The sequence below is a fragment of the Ursus americanus genome, chromosome 4, assembly GCF_024610735.1.
Source record: "Ursus americanus isolate L20-20 chromosome 4, mUrsAme1.1.p, whole genome shotgun sequence".
Lineage (NCBI taxonomy): Eukaryota > Metazoa > Chordata > Mammalia > Carnivora > Ursidae > Ursus > Ursus americanus.
The window spans coordinates 13,377,793-13,394,934 of NC_142130.1; the positions used below are offsets into that span (position 1 = coordinate 13,377,793).

The window sequence follows — 17,142 nt, forward strand, 5'->3', positions numbered from 1 at the left end:
GTTGGTAGATAGGCAATGTTTAAGAAGAAAATGGACCTGAAAATAGCTTCAAGTGGGGGTAAACTTTGATATGTATGTGGGGAAGAGAAGGATGAAGAAAATTAAAATGGAAAAAGAGTTGTCATATGTAAGGCAGCTCCAAGGTCAGTCAACCAGCCAAGTCAGAGTGTCTTCTGTCAGGGAGTAAGGTTAAGACCAGGTCTGCAGGGACTTGGACAGGGATTCAGAAGGTCTGAATTTATTAACTGTGCCTTCTTTCTTGCCTCAACACTCAAGAAAGGTACAATAGTTTCCTGTTCGTAAAAGTAGCTCAATAAGCATGGAGACTCATTCAGAGGAGCGCATGTGTTTTTTTTAAATTCCCTAGGCTGTTATTTCCCTTTAGCAAGAAAATAAAATTTTAGAATGGGGTTGTTTTTACATGAATACAGCAATGAATATATCAGAGTATGAAGTTAGTATAGAGGCTCGTTAGAACTATTATGACTTCAAGAAATGTAGACATTTGGTTAAACAAAAAGGTGCAGAGTCGTGTATATTTATGTTAAGGGTTTTCTGTTCATTCAAAATCTTTCAAAGCATGTTTCCCACATCTCTGGTATCAGAATCATTTGGGAAGCTTATTGAAAATGCAGATTCCTAGGTCCTACCACGGACTGACCGTACCTGAGTTTCTAGGGTACAGCTCAAGCATCTACATTTTAAGAAGCCCCTTCATCTCTTCCAGCATATGCTTTGCCTACCAACATTCAAGAATAAATGCCTTTTACTTGCTTATATAGGGCAGGTAAAGCAGGTGGTCCTGTATAAAGGGGGAGCTAATTAAAAGATGAAGGGATATTCAACAATTTCACTGGGTCAGTAATTTGGAAAGCATGTGAATTCTTTCAATTTATTTTTCACTTCATTTATGGTAAAATGCACCCGTGTAAGTAAATGTTGAAAATCTTAATTAGAATCAACATGCCTCTAAATTAGCTTTCAACATTTTATTTGTCTAAACATTACCTTACTTATCCTTCTGTTCCTTTAGAGTATCTTCTGACCATTTTTAATACCCCTTTTATACTTATCATTTTATATTTATCTCTTTTCTAATTATAAATGTAATTATGTTCATTTTTGACAGTATAGAATATTTAAAAAATACTGACTTCCAATCTGTGCTTTTGTTGGCTTTGTTCTACAAAATCAGGACCACGTAGGACATATTCTTGTGTAACCTGTGTTTTGTTTTCTTTTTGAATACTTTTAAAAGTATTTTCTCATGTTATAGGAAGTAGTTCCCTAATGCTCCTGCTGGCCAATATTCTATTTTACTGTCCGTTCTTTTTCAGCCTTCCCTTATTTTCTTCTCAACACCACCACCACCGTCAAATAACTTTTATTTTTTTCTGGCCTTAAGGTGTGCTGTCTCCTCCGTTTTCTTTCTGAATGAGATCCACACACAGTCACTCCCTCTGTCCCCAGCTCATTCTCCTTCATTCAGGGCTGCCATCTCTAAGTCCACCTGGCCCGCAGTACCTCCTGAGATATGACAATAACCACCTTCCTCTAGCCACACTCCTCTCACCATGGAGTCAACAAGGCTGAAAAAGACAGCCAAGAAAGAAAGAGCAAACTCGTTTTAGATTCAGACAGTTTATTACTTACATAACATAAGCAAAGTGAACCAGGGTGCCAGCTCCCCGTATGCCTTGCCCCCCAGGACAATACTGAAACCGAAGGCACTGGGTGATATGATGAAACAACATAAGTGGGGGCACATTTTTGGTGAGGTGCTCCTTCCATGCTGCAACTAAACATTTTATAGCCTGCAGCTGTACCCTAAGGACAGGGTTTGGGGGGAGAGAAATCTTCATAATTCAACAGAACCCAGAAAATGATAAGAAATTATCCCATGACAGCATCCTTGGAGATTGAGAGTTGGAAGGAAATGGCCTGGTAGTATCTCCTTAGAAGCCACCTATAATTTTATGTTTTCTAAGAATCATAGGGCATTTTAGCAAGACTTAGATCAGCTAGGGTTAAGCCCTGCCTGCATGGCCTATGTAAAGATGTGCAAGATTACTAGAGCACCATGGCCAAGTGATTCCTCTAAAATTGGGCCCACCTGGATCTCCCAGATTCCCCCACCCCAAGACCAAGCTCTATGGGTACCTGAACCTGGACTTCCTTGCCCAAGTGACTTCATGCCTGCTTCTGCATCCTATTGGAGCCTCTATCCTAGGGCTGCCCTTCCAAGGTAGACTGTTTGCTGGTATGCATGCCCTAGTCCTAAGGGGTGACAAAGCAGTGGTGTTTGGGTCAACAAAGAGCTTGGTTAAGCTTGCCAGTGTATCCATATGTATGCCTGCAAGGCCCTTTGGGGTGCTGGACAGAGCTACCAAATCAGAATCTGACTGTACAAATGAAGGGAACTTCTGGTGCCTGGGAGGAAAAACCTAAGGAAGACAGGGAGAATGAAAAGTCAAAGTAAAGCCTTTCTTGGCTTCTCCTATTAACCCTGGACCACTGATAAACACTGATAAATGTGGATTCTCCTTAGAGGAAAGGCTGTTCCCAGATGAAGAGAAAGCAGGCAAGAGGTTTTGATTGTCATTTTTGTTTAGAGCCAAAGTCAGTAAATATTAGGATAGCATTTTTAAACAGAAACATGAAGTGAAATACTTAGTTTTTTTTTTTTAAAGATGTAATGAGGAGAGGAGAATACTAAAAAAAAAAAAAACTTGCATATTTATATTCTTGGAAAACTTACTGTAAAACAATACTTTAAAGAATAAAGAAAGATTATTTACATGGAGTTATTTAAATGATCTCTATATTGGGAAAATGAATAAAATAAGGAAAAGTAAGTTGACATTTTATAAGACACATCTAGACAGAAGTTTATTGTTTGAACCATATTATTATGTCCAATGCACCACCCATCTGGTCATACCTGGCACAGTATTCACAAATTCCAGTGTAGATATTTGATAAGGTCAAGTCCCCTGTGTATACTCAAAGCTAAACATTCATGAAAATATCATAAAAATTATATTTTTAGATTAGCCATCTAGTTGTCTTTATGACTGCTGCAAATTCAATATTTGAACATCTGCCACTAAGTGCATTTTTATTTCTAAAAGTCTTGATGAACTTTAGATCAACGGTTCTTAACTAGGTACACATCAGAAACACTTGTGGACCTTTTAAAGTAAATAGATCATTGGTCTCAAATCAAATGACCAATGATTCACAATATCCAGATTTAAGAACTGAAGACTTCTCATTTTTTATTTTTTTAATTTATTTTTTATTTCTTCTAAAGATTTATTTATTTATTTTAGAGGGAGAGAGCAAGAGCGAGCTGGGGGTTTGGACAGAAGGAGAGAGAGTCCCAAGTAGACTCTGAGCTAAGCACGGAGCCCGACCCCAGTGCTCGATCCCATTACCCCGAGAACACAAACTGAGCTGAAACCAAGAGTAAGTTGCTTTAACTGACTGAGCCACCAACACTTTTCATTTTTTAAAAGTTTCACATATATGATGACGAATAATTTATCATGCAAACTTAGACACTTTTGAAAGTGAAAGTGTGGTATTAACAATTGTGCTGGGACAAGAGGTGTAAATTGGGACTATCAAAATCAGGACATATGGGGATTCTATCTATGGGTGATTGCAATATGCTACCTAGTCAAAACAAACAATTTTCTATTAGTTGAATTAATCACATGGTAAGATCACATTATTGGCTAGGAACAGTCTTTTTTCTCAACCAAAGAAAACACTGACCACTCTTTTTAAAGAAGGAAAAAAAAATTGCTCTTTTTTGCACAAATGTCTTATAGTATATTCTTTATAATTTTTGAAAGGAATTATGTAGAGCTTTTAGGTTTTTCATTTTTAATGTAGCATATTTTTTCATGGAGACTTTTATACTTGAATATCATGAATCAGAAAAAGTAGGTAACATGCTGGTCTGCTTTGTATTCTTTGTGCTGGAGTATTTTGACCATTTACTGTTATTTTCTTGTTTTAAACTTACTAGAGAGGTGAAGCAGAAGAAGAGAGTTCATGGTGGTCTAACTATTGGCAGTTCTATTTGTGAAGTGTTTCTTGAGTACCAAGAGTTTAGTGTGGAGCAGGAAAGCCATATTCCATATTCCCATGCCACTGTCATTTAAATAAACTTGGCTTTGGTGTATATATGTGTGCCTTCTTGTTCTTTCATTTATTCATGCATTCTTTAATTCCTTTAATTTAGAGTTGAATAAATTTGTGCAAGATTATACCTAACATTCTGTACTGACAGTACTGACTTCTTAATTTTACTTTTACAAAGTTATGTAGATCTGACATTTATAAAAAAAAAATGCATAGATGTGAGTGTCTGCATGTACACACACACACACACACACACACACACACACACACACACGTGCACTCACACTCCCAGCCTAGATCTCTCTCATGAGCTCTTAACGTATGCCAATTTACCTATTTAACATCTCTATTTGGATGTTTCAAAGACTCCTAAATTAACATCTCCAAGTCTGAATTTAGAATCATTTCTTTCTGAACTTCTCTTTCCCCAGTGTGCCATTTTTTAATAAACTGTCCCATTGTCCATCCAAATACCCAAACCTCAGAAACCCATTAGTTGGTAGAATAATGTAATTGTTGTTTCTCTTTCAACTTATCTGGGACGTTTATGAGAACAATACCATGTTTTGTGGTTTGTTGTTGTTTATTTTTTTCCTTGTATTTCCAGCATTTAGCAGAGTGCTTATTACAAAATGAGCACTCAATATTTGTGGATAAAAAAAAGCTAGACATGTAATTTCCCCTATCCTAAAATACTTCCAACATTATGGTGACATACTTATGAATGCTGACTCCTCAGAGTGTCAGTGTGATGTAGAGACAAATGCTAGAATCAGAAGAGCTGCCTTTCTCTTTCTATCTACCATAATATATTACTTGAAGGATCAATTGAGATAATAAATTTGGAACAGTTTTGTAAATGATGAAGTTATATAAAAAAATAAAGCTACTTGTTTATAAAGTCTTTTATCATACTTTATAGGCAAGTCCACAATGTGATATTCAGTCTCCATGAAGGATGTTCATTCTTTTTTCCCCCCAGATATACAATATTAATTCTGCGCTAAGAAATGCAGAATCCCATATTAAAAAACATGTATCAACTCAGGGCCCAGAAAATGTCGATGCCTGGGCGTACACCAAGTAACTGTAGATACAGTGTCTGCATGCCACTGCATATTTACAATACATTTTTATTCATTCTTTCTTTCCTGCTTTAATTTTTCTGTCAGCCTGAAAAGTTGCTTTTTATTCATACCATGGCCTTTTTTTCTGCGACTGCCTCTTGGAATACATTATTATCGATATTTTGCATATCGTGGAGATAGCACTTTTCAGTCTGAAAATTCACTTTTCATGCTGATGCTATGTTTTCTAGGTCTAGTGTCTGGAATACATTATTAAGAACATTTTGGAGTTCACTCTTTTTCACTTGGCACTTCTTATTCTCAAGATTTTTCAAAATATCCAGTGTAATTAATACTATTGGTATCTCTAAGATGTTGATGTGTAAGGAAATGTACATTCTCTGTCTGGAGATTGAGGAAACCATGTTCGATGTTCGCTTTTTTTAGGAATGCATGTTTACAAAATGACTTATAGTTTGCTTCACAGCATCCTTTCCCTTCTTCTCTTAGCAGTCTCTAAGTAGTCATCAACTACACAAAACTTTGAGGTCTTTGGAAGCAAGCCACTGTCAGGGTCAGAGTTGTAACTAATTTCCTCCGTGAGTCCTAATAATCCTTTGGTCACAGATGACACTCAGGCAAGCATCCTTTTAAAATACAAAGAGATGAGAATCCTTAGAAGTGTGGTTTCCATGCATTTCCTTAACATGTTTACCCAGTGATAGTGTAGCTTTGGTTAGATGCCTCCTTCATTACTTCCAAGTTTTATGAACACACGAGGCTTTCAAAGTATGTAGGAAGTAGTGGTAAAGAATACATTATATTTTTTTAAATAATTTTTATTTTGTTATATTAGTCACCATACAGTACGTCCCCAGTTTTTGATGCCGTGTTCCATGATTCATTATTTGCATATAACACCCAGTGCACCATGCAGTATGTGCCCTCCTTAATACCCATCACTGGCCTATCCCAATCCCCAACCCCCCTCCCCTCTGAAGCCCTCAGTTTGTTTCCCAGAGTCCATTATATTTTTATAGTTGCTCCAAAGAGGGTTTTGTTTTTTCTATCCATTTTAGGTTTAATATCAGACCTTGAACAGGAGTCAAATGTTCAAGATGAGAAGGATGGGTAGAATGCAATCTCTGCCTCCTTCCTCTCCAGTCTGAGACCATGCTGTTGTTTTGATGTTTGTGTTGCATCTGCTGTCGCCTTGTATTTGTTCAGATATTCAGACATAAATGCACTTCTTCTCTATCCCATGTTTTGTAAGAAGATACGGTGACTGTTATCTCTGCGGTAACTCCTTAATCATGAGAGTTTTGAGCTGCCACAAAAGACTTGATTTAAATGTTCATGGATGTCCATATAATCTGAAGCCTAGAAAATAAGCTGCATGTGTTGTCACTTGTAGCTTTTAGAACATAAAATCTGGGATCTTTGAGCATTTATGAAGGGATGAAATTTTAGTTTCGATTGTTGACAGTGTTCCAAGTGACAAGTAGATTGTTGGCAATTTTAAAGGAACTTATCTACTGCAAGATAGCTTTAGATATTTTTGGTTTCTAGGAATGTACTGATGTAAAATTAGAAGGTGTCAGGCCTCTATCATTTTAGATATTTTTTATAGGTGCAGTTGGTTCTTGTGTTCAACTCTTGAAAACTTGTACAGAGATTTTGCAATACTATGTTTATATAAATACGCTTTCTGTAGGACCACATAGGTTGATTGCATGCATAAAAGAATGTTGACAGAGAATCTTAAATGTATCAAAGTCTAACAAGTTTTAATTTCTTTCTAGCATCATTTACTCTTGGGTCTTACTTAATTGCTACTGCTTCTTATAGACCAAATTCTTCTCTTTGTTAAAGTTTATTTTTATTTTGGTGGAGTTTTTCCTTGAGTGCTTCTAGTCACATAAGATCCATTTATCTATCTATTTATTTATTTTTGATGTTTGAAGGTTATTTTATTTTTCCTTTATAATAGGCTGATGGTTTGGATATTTGTTGATTTCTCAGTTTATGTTTTATTTCCTTATTTGACTCTAACTCTGAAGACATTATCTTCTAACATAAAACTTTGCTAAGACCTCTGATACTTGTTTGGTTTTTGTCCCTTCGTAGAAAATTGTGTTTTCTATAAAAGCCTTTAGCATTTTCTCTTTTCCTGTGTACTTTCGAAATTTCCAAGCCATATGAGTCTTATTTTCATACTGCATAACACTTTGTATACATGCTCCATCTGAAGATATGAATGCCCTTTTCAGTAAATTCTTGTTTTCTCTTCTTCATTGTTCTTGTTATCTTATAATATTCTTATCAAATTTTGGAGGTCTTTGAATGTTCTTTGATATGGTCTTTCTATTATCATTTTCTCTAATGTATGGAGATACCTTCTTGTTTCTTTGTCATTAGGTTACTAGTTTGGTCCTTACCAGTGTCCATTTTGTTCTGGTCAAAAACTGTGAATGGTCTGAGATTTGTACCTACTTGAGGACTAACGAGTTAGCCTGCCACTGTTTCACAGACACTGATGGAAGACATGAGACACTTGCATTGGAGACAATGACATGTATTACCCACAGCATAGCAGGTAGCATGGGCATCAGTATATCTGTGTCAGTCCCATGGGGTGATTGTTCAGACTTTGTAAGAGAGAAATCCCAAGCTTAAAGAACTGGAATCTTTTAAAGTGGTCATGAAGCATACCTGCCCTCTGCTCCAGAGGCAAACACTGTCTCTCTCTTTCAAGGCCACAAACAAACCTGCCTTTTCCTCTGGAGGGAAATGCTGTAACTATTTTCCAAGGTTTCTTACTATTCAAATATCCTTGAAATGAAAGTCCAAAACAAACTGCAATTGGTGCTTTACTTCATAAGATGTGCAGAAATATGAGAAACTCAAGCAGGTGCCATCCACTAATTTTTAGTTTTCAGAATCTAATGTTTATTCCCTGTCTGACTCATTTTTAAAAATCCTGCTCTTTTGAGAGGTGGGGATATAAAATATCATTTCAAAACATTTTAAGGTCGTTTTTAAGAGTTATCTTTTATTCTCTAGGTCAGCACATCTTTCATGTGCATATATTACCTGGGAAATGTGTTTAAATGCAGTTTCTGATTTACTAGGTTTGAAGCAAGACTTGAGATTCTAAATTCGTAACAGAATCCAGACAATGCCATGCTGTTGGTCCTTGGATAGCAACTTTACTAGGAGAGATCTGTTATCCTTGTTTCCTCAGGAGTCAGTTCTATTTGTTTACCTTATCTTAGCTTTTTTACTTTTAACTTTCATTGTAAATCTGAAGTCCATATTTATGAGTGGAGGTCTCAGATGAGTAGCAGTTGATCTAAGCGCCAGTGAAAGTCTTTTCCTCAAATCCCTCTCTGTGGGAGAACTGGTTTTAGATTCCTTCTCAGAAAAGGAAAGCTTCATAGAGAGTAACAATGGAGTAAGGACCTCCAAAAATTTGTTTCTCCATAAAAACAATAAGCACAATGTCAAAAAATGTCAAAATCAACTTTTTGCAGACCTCCAAAAATATCTAAAGACTTGCAACAATCCAGGGAACATTATTCAGGAAAAATAGGTGAATTTCAGTAACAGCAGCAACTTTTGTGACATTTTAGCTTTTTCCATCCTTCAGCTGTTTTCATCCTTCTCTTTCCACTACTGTGATAGCCTTGGAAACTGTCAGCCCTGTGAACACAATGAAAACCAGCAGCCTAGAAGCACTGAAGGGGAAAAATTTGTTATGGAGCCCTAGAAACAATAATCTCAGAGAATTGTTATTTGACCTTTCTGACAATCCTAGAAACCTCCATTACCAGGACATGCCCCCCCCCCTTTTCTTTTAACTGCATTTAGAACTTGCTCAGTACAAACAACTTTTTCTCTCAGGGTATTGCTCAGAAACAATCAGCAGCAAATGTTTAATATCAAAGCTACCAAGGACGTAGTAAGGGCGGAAACAAGAAGCTGACCAAAAGAATTAAAAGGAAAATCTGGGGAATGAGATGTTTACTGGGGGCTTGGGGAAACTCCAACATATTTCTGGAAATCTAGAAGGGCATGCACATGTGTAAGACTATATGAATGTCCAGGAAAGATCTAAGAAGGACCAAACTCTCACTTTTGGCTGACTTTGAGTTTCTATACAAGCAGGAAGTGAAGGTTAAGCCCATACTGTAAATCACCTGCCTGATTGTTAAAGGTATAACCAGACATGCACATATAGCCCCTTGGCCAAGTCTGTGCAACATGTTGGTTTCAGGCCTTTAAGAAAATCTCTTCATGATCATTAGATGACCACTAAGCCAACCAAGTGGAAACTTCAGTGGCCACACATGATGAAGAATACAGACTTTATAAGTTCAGGAAAGTCACTAATAAAACAACAACAAACCCAGTTTTCCAAAGTTGACACATTATGTGATTTAAAATACTGTCTTTTCAGTAAAAGATTATAAGACATGCAAAGAAAAGAGAAAAGGTTTAGATCATTCGAAGGTATAGGATATTAGCAAAAAAAACCAAAACCAGAAACAAAACATATAGCTACACTGTTGGATTTTTCTCTAAAACATGCTTTCCTAACAATAAATTTCTTAATTTTAGATTTCTTTGCAAGCAGAATAGGTTGAGAATTTCCCAAATCATCATGGCCTGTTTAGTTTTTTGTTTAACAATTCCTTTCTATCCTTTTGTATTTTACTATAAGCAGCAAATAGAAGCCAGAGCATATCTCCGTCATGTATGAGTTAACTTTAATCACCCCTGTGCAGTCCCTTTTATCATGTAAGGTAATATGACAAAGAATGAAGGTGATTTGGATATCTTTGGGGGTTGTTATTCCATTTAACACATTTATTACCACAAAAAAAGTAAAAATGGAAGAACAAAGGAACAAAAAGACATATAACATATAGAAAACAAATAGAAAAACGTCAGACGCTAGTCATACCTTATCAGTAAATTAGAGATTTTATTAAATGTAAGTAGTTTTAACACTCTAATCAAAAAGTAGAGATAGACAAAATAGAGTTTAAAAAAAAATACAGCAAGTATAAGCTGTCTACAAAAGACACTTTAGGTTCAAAGATATAGAGGCACAAGTTGGATGTAAAGGGTGTAAAATATATTCCATATAAACAATAACCAGGAGTTATATATATAGTACATATAAGCACATGTTAAAACAAAAACTATCGGGGCGCCTGGGTAGCGCAGTCATTAAGTGTCTGCCTTTGGCTCAGGGCGTGATCCCGGCGTTCCGGATCGAGTCCCACATGGGGCTTCTCCGCTGGGAGCCTGCTTCTTCCTCTCCCACTCCCCCTGCTTGTGTTCCCTCTCTCGCTGGCTATCTCTCTGTCACATAAATAAATAAAATCTTAAAAAAAAACAAAAACAAAAACTATTGCCACTGGCAAAGGATATTTCATAATGTTAAAAGGGTCAATTTATTAAGAAGACATAACATTATAAACATGTATACCTAACAAAATATGTGAAGTAAGCTGACAGACCAAGGAAAAAATACATCGCAGTAATAGTTGGAGACATCAGTACCCCATATTCGATAATGCATACAACAACTAGCCAGATGATCAACAAGGAAAAAGGGACTTGAATGCTATCAGTCAGCTAGACTTAACGGGCATCAGAGAACAATGTTACCAAATACCAGCAGAATATACATTCTTCTTAAAGGCACGTGAAACATTTTAAAAATAGATCATATGTTAGGCAAAAGAGAAGAAAAAATCTCAATTTAAAAGGATCGAAATCATACAAAATATGCTGACTAATAAGAGAATAAAATTATCAACTGATAACAGAAAGCCTTTTAGGAAGTACACAAATATGTGAAAATATATAACCAATAGATCAATGAAGTAATCACAGGGAAATCAGAAAATACTTTGAAATGAGTGAAAATGAAAACACAGCACACCAAAATGTATGAGATGCAGTGAAAGTAGTACTCAGAAGGAAATTTATAGCTGTAAATCCCTACTTGAAACAAGACACTATCGTATCAGAAGCTTAAGCTCCCACTTTAAGAAACTAGAAAAACAAAAGAGCAAGCTAAACCCAAGCAAGCAGAAGGATATCAATAATAAAGAATTAGAGTGAAAATAAGTGAAACAGAGACTAGAAAAACAATAGATAAAATCAATGAAACAAGACGATTCTTTGAAAAGATCAGCAAAATTGATAAACCTTTAGCTAGGCTGATTAAGAAAGGAAGAAAGAAAATTCGAAGTACTAAGTGAGAAATGAAAGAGGGAACATTACTACAGACCTTATGAACTGAAATAGATTATTAGGTAATACTGTGACAACTGTATATTTAAAAATTAGATAAGTAGAAAAATTCTTAGACAATTACTAGAACTAACTCAAGAACTTGAAAATTGGAGGAGACGTATAAAAAATAAACAGATTGAATTAATAATCAAAACATCCCACAGGGGCGCCTGGGCGGCACAGCGGTTAAGTGTCTGCCTTCGGCTCAGGGAGTGATCCTGGCGATCCAGGATCGAGCCCCACATCAGGCTCTTCCGCTATGAGCCTGCTTCTTCCTCTCCCACTCCCCCTGCTTGTGTTCCCTCTCTCGCTGGCTGTCTCTATCTCTGTCGAATAAATAAATAAAATCTTTAAAAAAAAAAAAAAAACCAAAACCATCCCACAAAGAAAAGTCCAAGCCCTGATGACTTCACTGGTGAATTCTAACAAACATTCAAAGAAGGCTTAATACTAATCCTTTACAAATTCTTCCAAAAAGTACTAAGGAAAGGGAATAATTCTCCATTCATTCCATGATTTTAAAATCAGTCCAAGACATTAAAAGAAAAAAAAATTAATATCCTTTTGAATATAGATGTGAAAATCCTCAACAAAATGCTAGCAAAGCAAATCCGGTGACATAAAACAAGGATTAAACCCCATGACCCAAGTAGGATTTATCCAAGCAATGTAAGTTTGGTTCAACATTTGAAAATGAATACGTGTAATATACCACGCTAATAGAATAAAAGACAACACATGATGATCTGAATAGAAGCACAAAAATCATTTGACAAAATGTAATACTTCTTCATGATAAGAACATTCAACAAATTAGGAATAAGAGGGAACTTCCTCCACCTGATAAAGAATATCTATGAAAAACCCACAGCTAACCTATTTAATGGTGACAGACTGAATGCTCTTCCCCTAAGATCCAGACAGAGACCAGCATGCCCACTCTTACCACTGCAATTCAGCATTGTACTGGAGGTTTTAGCTGCAACGATTAGGCATGGCAAAGAAAAGACATCTCAATTAGTAAAGAAATAATAAAAATGTATTTATAGATGCTATCATCGTTATAAATATTAGAGAAAAAAAAGTTGATGGGAAGTAACTAACTCCTAATGGGTGAGGCGTTTCTTTTTGGGTTGATAAACAATGCTCTGAGAGGGGCACCAAGGTGGCACAGTCGGTTGAGCCTCTGACTCTTGGTTTTGGCTGAGATGGTGATCTTAGGGTTATGATCTCAGGGTTGTGAGATTGAGCCTTATGTTGTGTTCTGGGATCAGTGTGGAGTCGGCTTAAGACTATCCCTGCCTGCCCCCCCCCCATGGATGCAGGTGCTCTCTCTCTCTCTCTAAAATAAATAGATCTTTAAAGAAAATGCTGAGGTAATTGCACAATTTTGTGAATATAGTAAAAATCTCTGAGCTAGACCCTTGAACAGGTGAATGTCAAGATATGTGAATTATATCTAAAAAATATAAAAGTGTAATGGAAAGATGAATGAATTGAAGAGAACTGTAAAATGTCTGTTAAAGAGAGCATGTCATTTAACTTTTAAATGGATGACAATGGCTATCAAATTACTAGGGTATGTAGATTTCATTTAAAATAGAAATGGATCTGTTTTATGGCAATATATACAATTGATTAGAAATTATATCTCTGTAATTATTTAAATTTGCAATAAAAACTGTCAAATTAAAAATGTGTGAAAAAGAAAAATATGCTTCCTAAGCTTTCCAGAGGTGGAGAAGTGAACTGAATCTCTTAATTGCTAAGGTAATGTTACGATGGAAATGAAAAAAAAAAAAAAATTACCTTGCTAATCAAAGTCCCAAAATCAGCAGTTTGGAGTTCCCCTGGGAGCTTGTTTGAAATGCAGAATCTCTGGCCCTACCCTGGACCTACTAAATTAAATTCTACATTTAAAAAGATGCCCAGGAGATTCTTAGGTCCATTAAAGCCCGAGAAGCAAGGCCTTGATACCTTTGACTCCTTAGTGGTTTTGCTGCCAAGCTTGCTTTCTGTTTTCCTCTGTCTCTCCTCTGGGAATGGAGAGCTACCTTAAATTCAGTGCTGCTTCTAAGGCCCAAATACTCCCTACCAGGAACCCTACCCAGATAGAATTTATATTTCCTTTGATGGCACATTTCTGACTTTAACAGAAGACCAGATTACCAGTTGCTCTAATTACTCCCAGGAGAAGAGGAGAGACCCAATTGTCTCAGCTGTTTCAAATGATATTTTTAAATTCAAATGAAAATTTTAAGCGTAGCAAGTTTATATTCATATTGGTTCCTAGTTTTTGTTGATTCTCAGCTTGGAAATGCTTTTCTCATCTCTCTTTGGAAGGCCTCCTGTTTGCTTACCTCTGGGATTAGGGGACCTAATTTCCTAATTTTCTTCCCCCTCTGTCAATCTAATTGTATCTGAATTTTTGCAAGATTTCAGATCCAGAAGTGCTACTATTTCTTACTTACCATTGCTGTCCCAATTCCTTTTTGTTGTTATTTTTTTCATTTTTATTTTCTGTAATTTAACTGGGATTTTTAAGGAGGAATATAGAAGCATATTTCATTCTGCCATCTTTACCTAAAAGTCTTCTATGATTTTTAAAATTATATTTGATAAAGCAAAGCAGAATTGGAAATACATTGGATTACTAGAGAGATTTCTCATATGTATCTTTTCCAACTGTATTTGTGAATGGTCCGTTTGAATGAATTGTCTGTTGTACTAGTTTCTTGTGTTTTTCCTTAGATTATTTTTTTTAGAAGCTTTTAACATAAGGTGATAATCTCTTATTGTTGACTTTACTATAAAGATTTTATCTGATCTGTTTGCTTTTTAATTTTGGTTACCTTTTTTGGTATGTAGAACATTTAAATTTTGATTTACCAAATCTATCCACTTTTTTAAAAGATTTTATTTAAAATAAAATAATAAAATACAATAAATAAAATAAAATGGCTTTGAGAGAGAGAGCATGAGCAGTGGGAAGGGCAGAGGGAGAGGGAGAATGGAAGGAGACTCCCCACTGAGCGTGGAACCTGACGTGGGGCTCCCAGGACCCTGAGATCATGATCTGAACTGAAGTCAGACACAACTGACTGAGCCACCCAGGCATCCAACATCTGTCCATTTTTAAAGTACTTTTGCTCTCTTCTGTATTTTATGTAATTTCTATATTTATATACATAAACTATATATTTTTTCTATATTTTATTCTCTTTATTCTGCAATATTAATTAGCAAGTATAATTTTCTATAATATTACATACAAGGTCTTTAATCCTGCTGGGATTTGTGTTTATTATAAATTAAGTGTTTAAGATGACTATTTTTTTTTGTTTCTGATGCTACTAACCAGTTTCCCAGCTTCTACTTATCACGTAGACCTACTTTTTAGTTTTAAAATAATGCCTTTATCATGTTAGTATCATAAATTTTTCTTTGGTCATAGTTCTATATCTTCATCCTATAAAATTAAAGACAGTCTGAATTGATTATTTTAACCTCTTAATCTACCCATGCTAAGTGAACTTTGTGAAAAAGAAAAAAAGAAAATGCATGTATTTTCTTTAGCAGTGTGGCAGTGACTGTTGTTCAGTCAGGAACTTTGATAAGTAAAGTTTCTGTTTTTGTTTTTGTTTTGTTTTGTTTTTGTATTTTTCCCCCTCTGGTTGACAGGTCTGTTATAATTTTGTTCTTTAAAAAATTATTATGATTGCACTTAAATGAAAAATATCATACGGGGGAGGTCTCATATTGAGAGCCTATTTTCTAAAAATACCTTGTCTTTTAAAGGTGTGATATATATATATATATCCATACAACTTCCCCTTGAAAAATGTAAAATAAATAAATGTTAGATAAACTTTGTCAACTTACTCAAACCCACTTTTAAATTTGAGTGAGTCAGAGGTTTTAGATAAAATTATATTCAAATCTGTAGCATAATTTTTCCTTTAATATTTTCACAAAATGATATAGATCAAAGGATGAAATTACCTGACACAATTTTATATGATTAAAGCATAGGTGAAAAGCTCTGGCATTTTACAAAAAGTCTATGCCAATTCCTGTATCTGATATTCACTTTCATATATTCACAACTGGCAAATGGCTAGTTTTAAATAACACATTTGTGTGTGACCTTTTAAGAAAATTACCAATGTCTTTGTTTAGAGTGCAGAGGGCATGGATTTCACAGAGCATTTCCCACTAAATGGAGTATATTACTCCAATATCATGGCCATGTTGTCAGGAAGTGGCACTTCATTAAGATAATGTGACCTTTAGAATATTCTTCCAACCTTTTACTATGTCTTTGGTAGTGGGATTTGTACTTTAATTTCTGTGGCTTTTTGATAAGTTGAAAATAAAAAAACAATTGAATGCTATATTCTTTCTTTCCTTTCAGTTATACATTGTATGTATGTGTGTGTTTCCAAAAATGGCAAAAAAAAAAATCAGGTAAAGGATTTTTGTTCATACTAGGAATTGTCTACCAGGAAAACATCTTTTAGAGTTAAGATCAAATTGGTGAGTTTATGCGTATTGTGGAAAGAAAAAAAAAGAGAGAGAGAAAATGCCTGCGTAGAAGAAAGCAAAAACTGTTCTTTTCTCTACTACATTTTTTTAAAAAGTTGGGAAGGGTCCCAAAAGCATTTTTCTTGTTTCATGATGACAGTGAGATGATACTTTTTTTCAGTGTACTTGCTGTGGTAACTTAAAATTGTTCATTTGGAGCCATCATGAAAGTAGAAAATCAACTTATAAAACTACTTTTATGGAGGAGTCAAAGTAGGCAATTTAATGGAAAGGGGAGAAGAGATGACTGCTCTGGTTAGGCCAGAAGTAGCATTTCTCAGGAGCCGTTTATGTCTCACTTGGTTAATTTATAGGATTGAATCATATGGTCATAATTGAATATTTCGCTTGAGTGTCTTGAAATATATCTATGGCCAAGTGTTGTTTCTATTTTAATTTGTAGACACTCTTATGTGCCAGATCATGTATTTCTTAATCACAGCTTTGACAGTGGTAATATTGAGATTATCTTTGTGTTATTTTTAAAATGGAGAATTTATATTATACCCTGTGCATTGGCAGTATTATATAAATTGGCAGAACCAAATAGTGGCAAGAAAGCTGAAGAGGGACTTTTTGATTCTTCTACCAGATATGTGACTATTGACAAACCATTTAGCTTCCCAAACTTCAGTTTCTCTATTAGAAAAAAATAAATAAATAAATAACAGTGTGTTAGGAAGTAATAGAAAACCTAGCTATAGTAGTTTTAAAAATAGAAGTTGATTTTTCTTATATAACCAGAAGATAGAAAGTGGGGGGTCTGGGGCTTATATAGCTACTTAATGCTGTCATCAGAGACACCATCATTTCTGTTTGTGGTTGTGGCCCCACTGTTGCAAGATAGCTGCTAAGTTCCGTGCATCACGTCTGCCTTCCAGGTGGGATGAAAGGAAAGACAATGTTTTTCCTGATGAGGTTTTGCTATAATACTGGCCACAATTAAATACTATATATGTAAAGTCTCCTTAATATATTGAAGTTCTGACATTCTAGAAATAGTATAAATTCAGTTGAAAGGAATTAA

At 35.3% G+C, this 17,142-nt stretch overlaps 1 protein-coding gene across 6 annotated transcripts in view; it reads left to right on the top strand.

Moving 5' to 3' along the window:
- The window catches only part of NAALADL2 (N-acetylated alpha-linked acidic dipeptidase like 2), a 1,315,864-nt gene that overhangs the window by 598,506 nt on the left and 700,216 nt on the right, over window positions 1-17,142 (top strand). The window contains exon 2 of one of the 6 annotated variants that reach the window (XM_087861406.1): window positions 3,333-3,468. The exons of the other annotated variants lie outside the window; for them this stretch is intronic. The gene's annotated coding sequence lies outside the window, so the exon portion shown is untranslated. The remainder of the gene's footprint in view (window positions 1-3,332; window positions 3,469-17,142) is intronic. 6 annotated transcript variants of the gene reach the window in all.